Source organism: Sebastes fasciatus, chromosome 10 (genome assembly GCF_043250625.1).
Source record: "Sebastes fasciatus isolate fSebFas1 chromosome 10, fSebFas1.pri, whole genome shotgun sequence".
NCBI lineage: Eukaryota > Metazoa > Chordata > Actinopteri > Perciformes > Sebastidae > Sebastes > Sebastes fasciatus.
The window spans coordinates 7,625,502-7,637,280 of NC_133804.1; the positions used below are offsets into that span (position 1 = coordinate 7,625,502).

At 40.6% G+C, this 11,779-nt stretch overlaps 1 long non-coding RNA gene across 1 annotated transcript in view; it reads right to left on the reverse strand.

Annotated features, from left to right (window-relative positions):
• The window catches only part of LOC141774982 (uncharacterized), a 1,018,885-nt gene extending 1,010,165 nt beyond the window's left edge, over positions 1 to 8,720 (reverse strand). The window contains exon 1 of the long non-coding RNA XR_012595534.1: positions 8,705 to 8,720. This is a non-coding gene — a long non-coding RNA (uncharacterized LOC141774982). The remainder of the gene's footprint in view (positions 1 to 8,704) is intronic.
• Positions 8,721 to 11,779: the final 3,059 nt, after the last annotated feature.

Sequence of the window (11,779 nt, forward strand, 5' to 3'; positions counted from 1 at the left end):
TCTACATGGTCACAATGTACTGTGTGTATGTGTGTGTGTGTGTGTGTGTGTGTGTGTGTGTGTGTGTGTGTGTGTGTGTATTTACACAAAACCTAATAACAGTTACTGATTCACTCACACACACACACGCGGCAGCTCTGGAGTGTGTAGCCAGTGCTCTGCTGTTTGCAGAGTAAATATCATATTCTTTATTGGTATTCAGAACAGTGAAATTCAATAAATTGAGTCAACAGAGGTTGTTTCATAGAGCTAATCTCTGCTCACACATCACATCACAACACAACACAGTCACAGCGAGAAAATAGAGTTCAGACCAACTGAAACCTGCCTTCAACAGTCTATTCACTGTCCATGTTCCTCTATCTCTTTGTCTCTTGCTCCTCTCTTGTCCGTCTCTGTCTCCCGTCTCTGTGTCTCTCTCTATCTCTCTACCCTCCCAACCCGTTTGCTTTATCACACATTTGCACACAGGCACCGCTTTTCCTCTTTTATTCCTTCTTCTATGTAGCTCCATCTCCGTCTCTCTCTCTCTCTCTCTCACACACTTTCTGTCGTTTTTTCTGGATGCCTGATGCAAAGCCCTATCTGGGCAGTAAAACACTCTTTTTTTGTGGCCCTCCTTCTGTTTCAATTCAAACTCCACTCTGCTTTACTGACATGACAGGACAGGAAACCTGTGTTGTAAAAAGCACTTTCCTATCGCCTGTGTTAGTAGACATTATATTACATGTGCTGACAGACTACTGCAGCCCACATGTACGGACGCTTCAATTTTGAAAATACCACCAAACTTTATATCCGTATACTATAAACCACCTTTACAGCCACTGCAGAGAGAACCGGGCCTTTATTTGTAACAGACAGGCCTTTGTTTTTAATTTCTGTTTCATACGTATATCTCATATTTTAGTAAGAGGACTCCCTGTTTTCTGACCTAACCTGCCTCTTTTTAACAGGAACAAGAGGTAGTAAGAGGTTACTTACTAATTACAGTTTCAGTTTTTGCTAATGCTCCTACTGCCATCCAGCAGCTCACATTTACTAGATGAACTTCAAAATTGAGCTTGAAGGTTCATTCTTGACCTTGGAAATAGTAGTTTGACGAAATATCATTAACTCAAGGTCCACTTACCAGATTTCCTCCAGAGCTTTCACCATAATTTATTGGCTTTCATCAGTGGATGGAGTCATGATTTAACATACTGTACTGAATTTAACATACTGTAATTGAATTAGCATACTGTAATATTGTAGGGGCAAGTACTTCTCCAACTTATCTGAACAAAATATATTAGTGCACCACTTTTTTGTTGTTGATTATATTTGACATCAACATTCTTCAGGAATCTACATTTGTTTTTGAAGTGAGATATAAGAATGCAGATTTAACTTAGAGAATCTTCATCTTCCTTCGTATAAAACATCCCGTGGTCAGTTTTCTATCAGATTTTACCTTATGAAATTAAAGTGTACATTTAATGGATTCCTCCGTGTCATTATCTATGTACAAAAATAGACTTAGAACTGCTCTGCTGACAAAATATTTTGATTTGGAACCTGTTGTTCATTCTGTAAATTCAGCAATTACTCCTTCTTCTCTGAATTTTTTTGTTTTGTTTGAACTATATGTATTTTAAATGTGTTTTGGAACACTAATATTTAAAATGTAGCAGTAGTTGTAAGTGGGATTTAAGTTAAGAATCACTTCAAACTTCATTTTGAAATGCTGCCCTCATATCAGGCATTCAAACAGCAACATTCAAGAATATGTTTCATGAGTAGTGAAATCCTCCAGATCCTGTTTTATTGCGTTATATGTTAATGTTACATTAATTGTGCGTGCTCTTGTGTAACGTAAGTAATATATGTCATTGGTTAAATAAAGTTCAAATAAATAAATGATTGAATAATCCATTGGTTGACTTTTAAAGTGAAACATCTACTGGTGTTAAGTCTCTTTGACAGTACCCTAACACTGAACAAAAAAACGAGAAACAGAATGGTGAATCATTTTTGTGGGAATTTTAAACCTTTATTATAGAGACAAAGACAATAGAGAGATGACAGGAAATAAGGGAGAGAGAGATGCAACATCCTACCACTACTCGTTACAGCTATTCCAGTACACTTATTGTTTGTAATTATTTTTGTTTAATTAAACAGCTTAAAACACATCTGGACTTAGGTATAGTTTTGTTTGAACGCATCACAGTTAAGAGCCTACTTAGCATCTTAGCCGCCTTTTTGATTGATAGTTGTCACTACACCATTTTTTAAAAACTTACAACCCCTACTCAGGCATTTTTCTTCCCTCCATTACCAGCAAATGGTTTTGGAGTGCTCCATTTCTGCTGAGCTAACAATGACAGGACTGAAAAAAATATGTCTGAGCTACCAACCAGGTCTCACGGGAAGGCGTATGAATACCACGACATTACGTAGACATTACGTGTGTCACGAGTACGCATTATAGCCTTTTCGTGTGTCATTTGTACGCCGCTTTTAGCGTGTCATTTGTACACCACGCAAACGTGCGCAGTTAGGTTTATGCAAGAAAACCACAAACTTAGACTCAGGCGAGAAAACCACTTAGGGTTAGGAAAAACATCAATGTCGGGCTTAAAGTAAAGTAAAACCAGTACGGAAACAACTACAGAAAACATGTCACGAATGTCAATTAAAAAAAAGAAACGTGGCAAACGTCATGTGACAAACCTCACTAACAGAACTTACAAAACAAAACGCCGGTCAACAACGGTCTTGAACACGGGGTCTCCTGGTTCAAAGTCTGGGGTTTATTGCACGCTAAACGCTTTGCGCATTATTGTGGGATTTATACGCCTTCTTGTGTGAACAGGCTGGAGCTAATGGCTAATTAGGTATGGTGAATTAAGTGATATGGTTAAAGAAAAACACAGCACTGTGTCTCACCATCTTTTCATCCATCTGTCCATCGATATCCCCTCTGTCTTTCTGTCTTTCTTACTGTCACCTCTTAATTCTGCATACTCCTGTATTATATCCACCTATTCCTTCTTCACCTCCCACTCTCTCCTTATAAGTAGTCTCTCTCTCTCTCTCTTTCTCCCTCTCTGTCACCCTCCCTCCCACTCACTCTGCTTATGTGTTTTTGTCGTCTTTTATATTGTCAGGTGAAGATAGCCTACATTTCAAAATAAGACGTTTTGTTAATCAAGTTTGTTTTTTCTCTTAATCTGTCATTTTTGTCCCTCCATATCTCGAACTCTTCGTTTTGCGTAGTATCTCTTCCTCCCTCTCTCTCTTTCTAAGAGTGTGTGTTTTAGAATTAGGATGTTTCATTAAGTGGCATCGAGAGCGAAGACTCTCTCTCTCTTTTTTTCTTGTCTTACTGATAGTCGGCGCACCACAGCAATCTATGTGTGTGTGTGTGTGTGTGTGTTTGCTGTGGGACTGGCTGGATGAGGAGAAAAGCCTCTGATGGCTCCAGTCACTCTCCCCTGAGCCTGCCGGATTAACTGGGACACACACACAAACACACACACACACACACACACACACACACACAGGCGGCACAAACATACAAAGAGACAAACCACACACACAAACACACTTACAGTGTGTGTATACACGCAGCAAAATAGAACTGCCAACTGTCCGTGCATACATTCACATGCATACACCCACACACATACACACACACTGACATAACATTGAATGGGACAACACTCACATAAGAGAAAGATTTTGTATACTGTATTTCAGGACACAGATTAAATCAGCACATGGACACGTACACACTGTAGGTGTGCATGCATCCATGCACACGTAAATGCACACCTCAGTAAAATGAAAGACGGTGAAGCACACACACAAACACATACACCCACACACCCACACACACACACACACACATACAGATCCAGACAGACAAAAATATACTGTCCATGCATCACACGCTCAACATAGTGAGTTTGATTCCAGGAAGTGTTGCCTCGTCTGTTTTTAGTCTTAGACATTAAATATTTAAAGGGACCAATCACACGATTTAATTGAATCTGAGGCCCCGCCCTCCGGGGGCGACGGGCTCCGATCACAGCCAATTAGAGGCAGATGAGCCTGACAGTAATGGGTGCTATCTGTTAGTCCCTGGAGAGAGAGAGAGAGAGAATGTGCGCGTGTGTGTGTGTGTGTGTGTGTGTGTGTGTTTGTGTGTGACAAGGTGCAGGGTAGCTTGTTGTGCGGCATCTACACACTTACCGACCACCCATTCACACACACACACACAGACAAACAAATCGATGCATATGGGTACAGTATGCACACACACCCACACACACACACACACACACAGACTTGAACTGTCCCTCCTTCAGCAATAATCATATTTACGAAGTGTGTTTCTGTCTGTACTCTATGTGTGTGTGTGTGTGTTTGTGTGTGCGGAGAGAGAGAAGGGGGACATGCAAATCTACGTTAACCTAATTATTCTGTTGGTCCCCTGTGTTTTCTCATTAGAACTCACTGCCAGCAGGGACCAGAGAGAGAGAGAGAGAGAGAGATAGGGAGAGAGAGAAAGAGAGAGAGACTTAGTGAGAAAGAGAGATTTAATAAGGCGGATTGAGCTGCAAATGAATAGAAAGCAGAGAAAAAGATGGAGTGATGCAGAGAGATGAGTGTAACAGAGAGACAGAAGACAGCTTGTTGAAAAGTGTATGAGCCATAAACTCCCAGAGGGACTCATGACTGAGGTTTCTCACCAACTTAGTGCGCATGCGCGCACACACACATACACACACACACACACACACACACACATATATATATTTCATATCCAAAGTAAAATTGCCTTAATGTCATGATTATAAAAGTTTACAGTTTTGCTATCTAATGATTTATTTTAGATTTTGTACTATATATTAAGACAATTAAACATGACTAGGCTACTAAGTTGAAAAAAACTATATTTACAGTATTTGTCTTTTTCACATGAGAGACCAAACGCTTAATGCCCCAAGGACGATACCCAGAGACAAATAGGTTAATTAATATACACATTTATTTAGCTAGTCTTACAGCCTTATAGACAGGAGCAGATCCCAATTAACATGCTACATTAGGGGGGCTTGAATTAAAAATGAGTGTCGGGCCCCTGGTGAATCACTTTCTCGTCACTTTCTTGCCTAGAGTTAGATGAGAGTTAGTGAGAAGATTGATACCACTTTCATGTCTATGTATGAAGCTAAAGCCAGCAGCCAGTTAGCTTAGCTTAGTTTAGTTTAGTTTAGCTTAGCTTAGGGTAAAGACGGGAAACAAGAGGAAACAGCTTGGTTGCGTCCGAAATTCCATACTAAAATGCTATTTAGTACGTTAAACAGTATGTGCGATTTTTTTAGTTCTGAAACCTTAAACGTGAATTACATACTATTTCCAGTGAAATATTACAGTATGCAAATTCTGGACACTACGGCGGCATGAATATCCCACAATGCAGTGCATAAATAGCGGCGATGTTCTTGACAGATGTTGATGGACAGCTCTGTAACGTCAATAATGCTTCAATTGCAAGAGGCTCAATTACTGCTCAGTGCATCTGAAAAGATACATACTGTTCATTCACACAGAAGTATGTAGAACAATAGTACACATATTAGGTACGAAGCCCTTGTCCGTCCAAAGGAAACAAAATCCACCCACTAGCACCTCTGAGGTCCATTAATTACATGTTATATCTTGTTTGTTTAATCCGTACAAAGTGTAAAATGAGAAACCGCGAGTAGTCATCCATCTTCTCATGTCAATCTCAGCAAAAAAGTATTATATATTTTATATATCTGAAAAAAAAGAACTTTTCCTTTAAAAACGTCACAAGCTGTTTTCTGATATGAACGGAGTTGCCCTTTCATACATGTAGTACCCAACAGGAGATTGTCCGCATCAGACGCGTTCTCACCTATTGGGAATACTGCGTTTGGTTTAGGCGAGGGGTGTCGCCTGGGTTGAGCGGGCAAGCAGAAGCAGCATGACGCAGAAACACTGTGGCCACATAGCCGCTTTGTAATTTGGTCAAAAACAAAGAATGTTGGCGTTTCTCAAGTTTGACATTTAAAGGTTGGCGTCTTCATGTAAATGACCCCTCTTCTTCACCCTCGGGTGTTTGTATTCTTCTGGTTTCACGCCGCATGACAGAAACCTCATCAACACGCCCACTCGCAAAAGCTTTGAATTCTCCGTACAATGAGCGGCTCTATTCACACATAAGCTCTATCGGACATTACACAGGACTTGGTACTAGGGAGCTGGCGTGGTAAAGTCTGTTTAATGTGCACTCCAACTGATTCAGACATTTGCGTTCTCACATACAGCTCCTCCAGGTAATGTCTAGATAAGTTCAAGGTTGCAGTATACACGTGTGAAAGGGGCTACTGTTTAAAGTTAAAGTTTTTGGGAATAAAGGGAAAGGAACAATTTCACAAATATTTGGGAGGAAGCAGAGCGGTGGAAAAAGTTAGAAGAAGCCCAAGTGACTATTCAGACAATGAGGACTGCACCAGCAGGAACTCAAATCAACTTTCACCACTGCTTAATACAAGAACATCATCTATAATACATCTGCAATATGCTACAGAGAGGAGGAATCCAGGGGGGGAACAGGCTGTTCCTACACTGTTCTATTGTTTTTATTCTGTCTCTGAATAAACAGCGATGACAGATCGTTGCTGCGCAAGTATCCTATATTTCATTGGCTAATTTTTCAGCAATTCTCTCTGTTCTAATAATTCCTAATTGAGCCAAAACATCCATTCATAGCAAATCACATGTAGACATTAGCATCTCAGTGAGGGACAGTTAATATGTTAATCATTGAATATGTACTGTATGTTTCATTAGCAATGTGATTTGAAAAGAAAGAAATTAGACGACACACCATAACTATCGCTGCATATCCTCTCTGCAGCCTGCGTGAGTCCTCACTAAATGAAAAACGAGGCCACTAATTCATTTCCAGGGGGAAAGCTAAAGAAAAGGCCCTGGAGCTCTTCCTTAACTTTACAATTGTGGAAGAAGTATTCAGATCCTTTACTTCAGTAGAAGTAGCTAGTTTAGTTTAGTAGTTGGGTTTTTTATATATATATCAATTATAACTGATAACTGTAAATTTAGACTGTATGGATGGACCCAGTAGTTTAGGAGAAATGCTGCCCCATATTTCTTTGGAGCAGGTGGCTAGGTATTACACATTGTACCTTTAATGAAAAAGCTGGATCTTACATTTCCTTTGTAGTTGGTTGAGGTGGAGTTACGTTTTAACTATTTTGTAAAGAACTGCAACTAATGATTATTTTTAATCTGGATTGGATCTGCTGATCATTTTCTCCATTAATCGATTGGACTTATTCGTGGTGTTGCTCTGGCTCTCTCTATTTGGCGTGGAGAGGAGGTCGTGTTGCCCGGTCTCTACCTGTTTGGCGTGGAGAGGAGGTCGTGGTGCTGTGGCTCTACGTGTTTGGCGTGGAGGGGAGGTCATGTTTCTCTGGCTCTACCTGTTTGTCGTGGAGAGGAGGTCGTGATGCTGTGGCTCTACCTGTTTGGCATGGAGAGGAGGTCGTGTTTCTCTGGCTCTATCTGTTTGGCGTGGAGAGGAGGTCGTGATGCTGTGGCTCTACCTGTTTGGCGATGCCAGGAAGCTGCTTAACATCCTCCTGGATCCACCTTCTCACATATGTTCACATTATATGTATTATTGATATTATTGATAGTATTTTTTTCATATGGATTGTCTATGTTGTATTTTCATTATGTTGTTACTCTGTCCATACAACATCTATTGTACGTCTGTCCATCCTGGAAGGGGGATCCCTCCTCTGTTGATCTACCTGAGGTTTTTTCCATTTTTTTTTTTGGTGGGGAGTTCTTCCTTATCCGATGAGAGGGTCGTACTGTAAAGGACAGAGGTTGTCGTATCCTGTACAGATTGTGATTTTTGATTTTGGGCTATACAAATAAAATTGACTTTACTTGACTTATTGATTTGCTATACTTGTTATATTTTCGTAAAATGTGTGTGCAACAATCTTAATTTGTAATATATTGACAAAAAGATTAAAGATTTAAACTAAAACAGCTTTTAAACAATACAAACTGCTCTATTGTCCTAACAGTCCAGTAGCCATAGTGCATTAAGTTCAGGATCAATAACCACGCAGCTACAACTTTATTCCTGTCTTTTGTTTTTGAACTAATAGGCCTTTTTACAGCAGACATGTCATAGCAGGAAAAGCACAGGTGTAATCAATATCACTAATGCTGGCTGTATTTATTGTGCATGATGGCTCAGTAGCGTGACTTACTGGGACATTTCAATGAAACAGAGCCATCGTTAATGTCATTAGAAACACCTGTGTTTCTCCTTAAGTCAGAGTGCTGTGACAAAGGCCTGTTCAGGCAACCTCACTTCTGCTGTCATTGAGTTTTCAATAGATCCATGTTAATTAAGTTAAATTAAATACATTTCCCACTACCTCCCACCTTTACAAGGGATAGTTTGGAGAAACAGAGAGAGTACCAGCACCAGCAGGAGCCGAGTCAACCACACATCCCATATCTCCTCCTGTTTGTGGCATGATCCTCCTTTGACTGTGCTCCGCTGATTGCACACGAGCTGTATCTCAGTTCACAAGGAAAAACTGCACTTTCAGACTGCTGCATCTATTTGATAAAGAACCTGCATGTCTCTAGACGCCCTCTGAAAGTAGCATTAAACATTTAAAAAAAAGCAATGATAGGCACATTCTCACTGAAATGAAAAATCTGAATGTTGTTGGGGGGAGTGGCCCCTTCAAAGGAACAGTTACAGGGTTACAGATACAGATAAGTCAGGGATTTATGTCATGTAGTCATATGTAAACTACAAAGGTTAGACTGTTAAAAAAAGATTTTGTAACTGCCTTTAATGCAGCTATTATCTGGTAGGTTACGGAAGATTTTTAATACGGAATTTGATGCATGATTTATGAATTAGTAAGGAAATAAAAGCAAAGACAAGCTGCTGAGTTATGAACAAAAATAAAGAGATTGTCTTGACATGAAATGTTTCAAACAATGCAACATCAAGAACTGTGAATAGACAAATAAGACCAACAGGTTACAACCACCACAATTTAATGGGATTACAATTAATATCCATATAGGCCTGAGCTAGTTGTCTCCTTAATCTCACAAACTCTTGTCAGCGTATGTCAGCTTTGCATGATGCTTTCTGGAATGTGAAGGAGCTTTTTAAGAATATTGGAACAGTGCTGTTGTCTCCCGCGCCAGGACTCTACTAAAGCCATCCTGTAAGCATAGAGCCCATAATGCAACACAAGTCAGACAGCATGCTGAAAGAAAAAAAAATGGAATTTGCCAAGTATTGTTTAAAAGAGAGCAAAAGTGTTTGGTGAAAGTCAGTGAGAACATGATTGAAGGAAAACACAGAATGGATTGTCTCTCTTATGTGAGTGGCGGAGAAGCAAAGACAGGAAATAGAGAACTTGGATCAGCGTGTGAGAGGAATGGAAATCTGAGGCTCACATTCTCCGCATGTCGTCCTTCAGGCACCTGTGATGCTAACTGCTAACTGCTGTGGTTTGTGGTTGGAAGGCTTCTCACCACTGTGTCACTGTCCACTCACTCACACACACACTCTCACAGGGAAATGACGATTTACTTATTCTCACACAGACAAAAGACCTTCTGTAATCCAACCCTTGAGAGCTGAGATAGTGGGCTCCATGCTAACACTTTAGCATGCACTGTGCTCACTGATAGCAGGCTGCATTTAATGACATTCAACACTCAAGTCCAGAGCTAGATATCTCAACAAGCACTGGCCAAGTTTTCTATCAAATTGGGTATGGATATTCATAGTCCCCAGAGGATGAATCCTAATGTCTTCACCCTGACGTTTCCTTTAATATATATATAATATAAAATGGTGAGATTTCTTTGGAATTTACTGAGCACATGTATGCTTCCCAGAGGATAAACCCTGGCCATTTTGGACATTTCATAAGCTTTCCTCTTACATACGGTGACCAGACGTCCCGGTTGTTTCCGGGACTGTCCCGGTTTGTCCGGGACTGTCCCGGTTTCAAGCTGACGTGTCCAGAGTCCCGACAAATATCTGTAAAACACTCAAATGTCCCGCTTTTCACCACAATTAAAATAACAATATTATACTTTGATAGACATTTATCATGTTCCACTCATTAATTAATTTGTCCGCATGAGATAAGAGAGCCAGCACAGCGCATCGCTGCAGTCTCTAAAGAGAGTGATGTTGCGTGCTGTTACGCCACAATTATGCACGGACACAACAGATCCGCTGGTTTAATTTAGTGCAGTTTTGATCAACAGAACCCTCCGTACTTACAGTATGGTCACATCAAACGTGTTGTTTTGATGAATTATTCTACAGTTCCTTCTGCGCATCAACAGGCATTTCCCTCCTCTTATAACTCCTTATACTTCCTGTCAGTCTTTCACCCGTTGTCTCCATCCTGGACAAAATGTCCTCTGAGCTCCACAATGTTTGTTATAATAGCCTGTGACGAGCAACATGACGTGATAGTGATGGTTCGGGTTCAAAACTAAAGTTGAAAAATAATGTACGTACTCCCAGACAACAATAAGTTTCCTCTGAGGAAAACTCTCTACAGGACTCCCAAACTGTCAGTGTCATGACGAGGATAGCCCTGTGATAAAGGGGGAGAAAGTAGTGAATGTGATAAGTCATGATCAATGCCTTTTCTCTGATCCCACTCCGTGATCAAATGCATGCGTGAACGTGCGCAAGCATGAACATGCGGTACATTTAAGGGTCCCGGTTTGGGGGTTTAAAAATATGGTCACCCTACTCTAACACCACCCTCAGGCCAAATGTCTGTGTATGTAGGCTATACAAGATATCTAAAGACTGGATTGCATGAAATGTGTCCTGGATATTCATGGTTACCGTAGTAGCCTTGTTTCTAAACAAAATTAAGACCCGAAATAAGACCCGCTGTTGCGATTTTGCAACGTTTTCACAAAATCCTCGAGAAAATAAAAAAATAACCAAAAATATTTTCCTGATCAGAAGCTTGCTAAAGATAGTTTTAAAAAGATGTAAAATCAATAAAATCAATGCTTGGGTTTCAGAGGGTTAATAATATGTGATTTATAGCATGGCATTGTCTATCTGTATCATTACAATTTATGTCTTTTAACACACTTGACAAGTACATTATTTTATTGTGTGTGTGTGTGTGTGTGTGTGTGTGTGTGTGTGTGTGTGTGTGTGTGCGTGTGCGCGCGCGACTGTGTGATGCCTGCCCTGTGGGCCATATAGTTTAGTATTAGTATGATTAATAGGCCTTTAAGTTGGCTGAAGGGACTTTTTCCATTCAATCATATAGAAGCTGTCATCTGTGTATGTGACCTCTGACCTCTGACTAAAAGATCGTCACTCACTGACACACATGTACAGTGGCTCACATTCTCAAACATAGATTGATACTCCAGCGCATGAACACGGTGTCAAAGATTCTGTAGTCTCACACATACACACACACACACTTGCACAGCGATGGTGTCGGTGGAAGGTGTCGCTGGGCAGATAATGGCGAGGTGACAGGTCAGGAGCTTGAGGGAGGGTCCGAGAGTTAAGAGGTTCAGTGGGGGGACAGCACTTCGGCTGATTGGTTATGGTCCCGTGGGATGGGGGAGGCACTGAGACATGACATCATACTGTCCTGTGAGAGGGAAAGAAAAGAGAGCA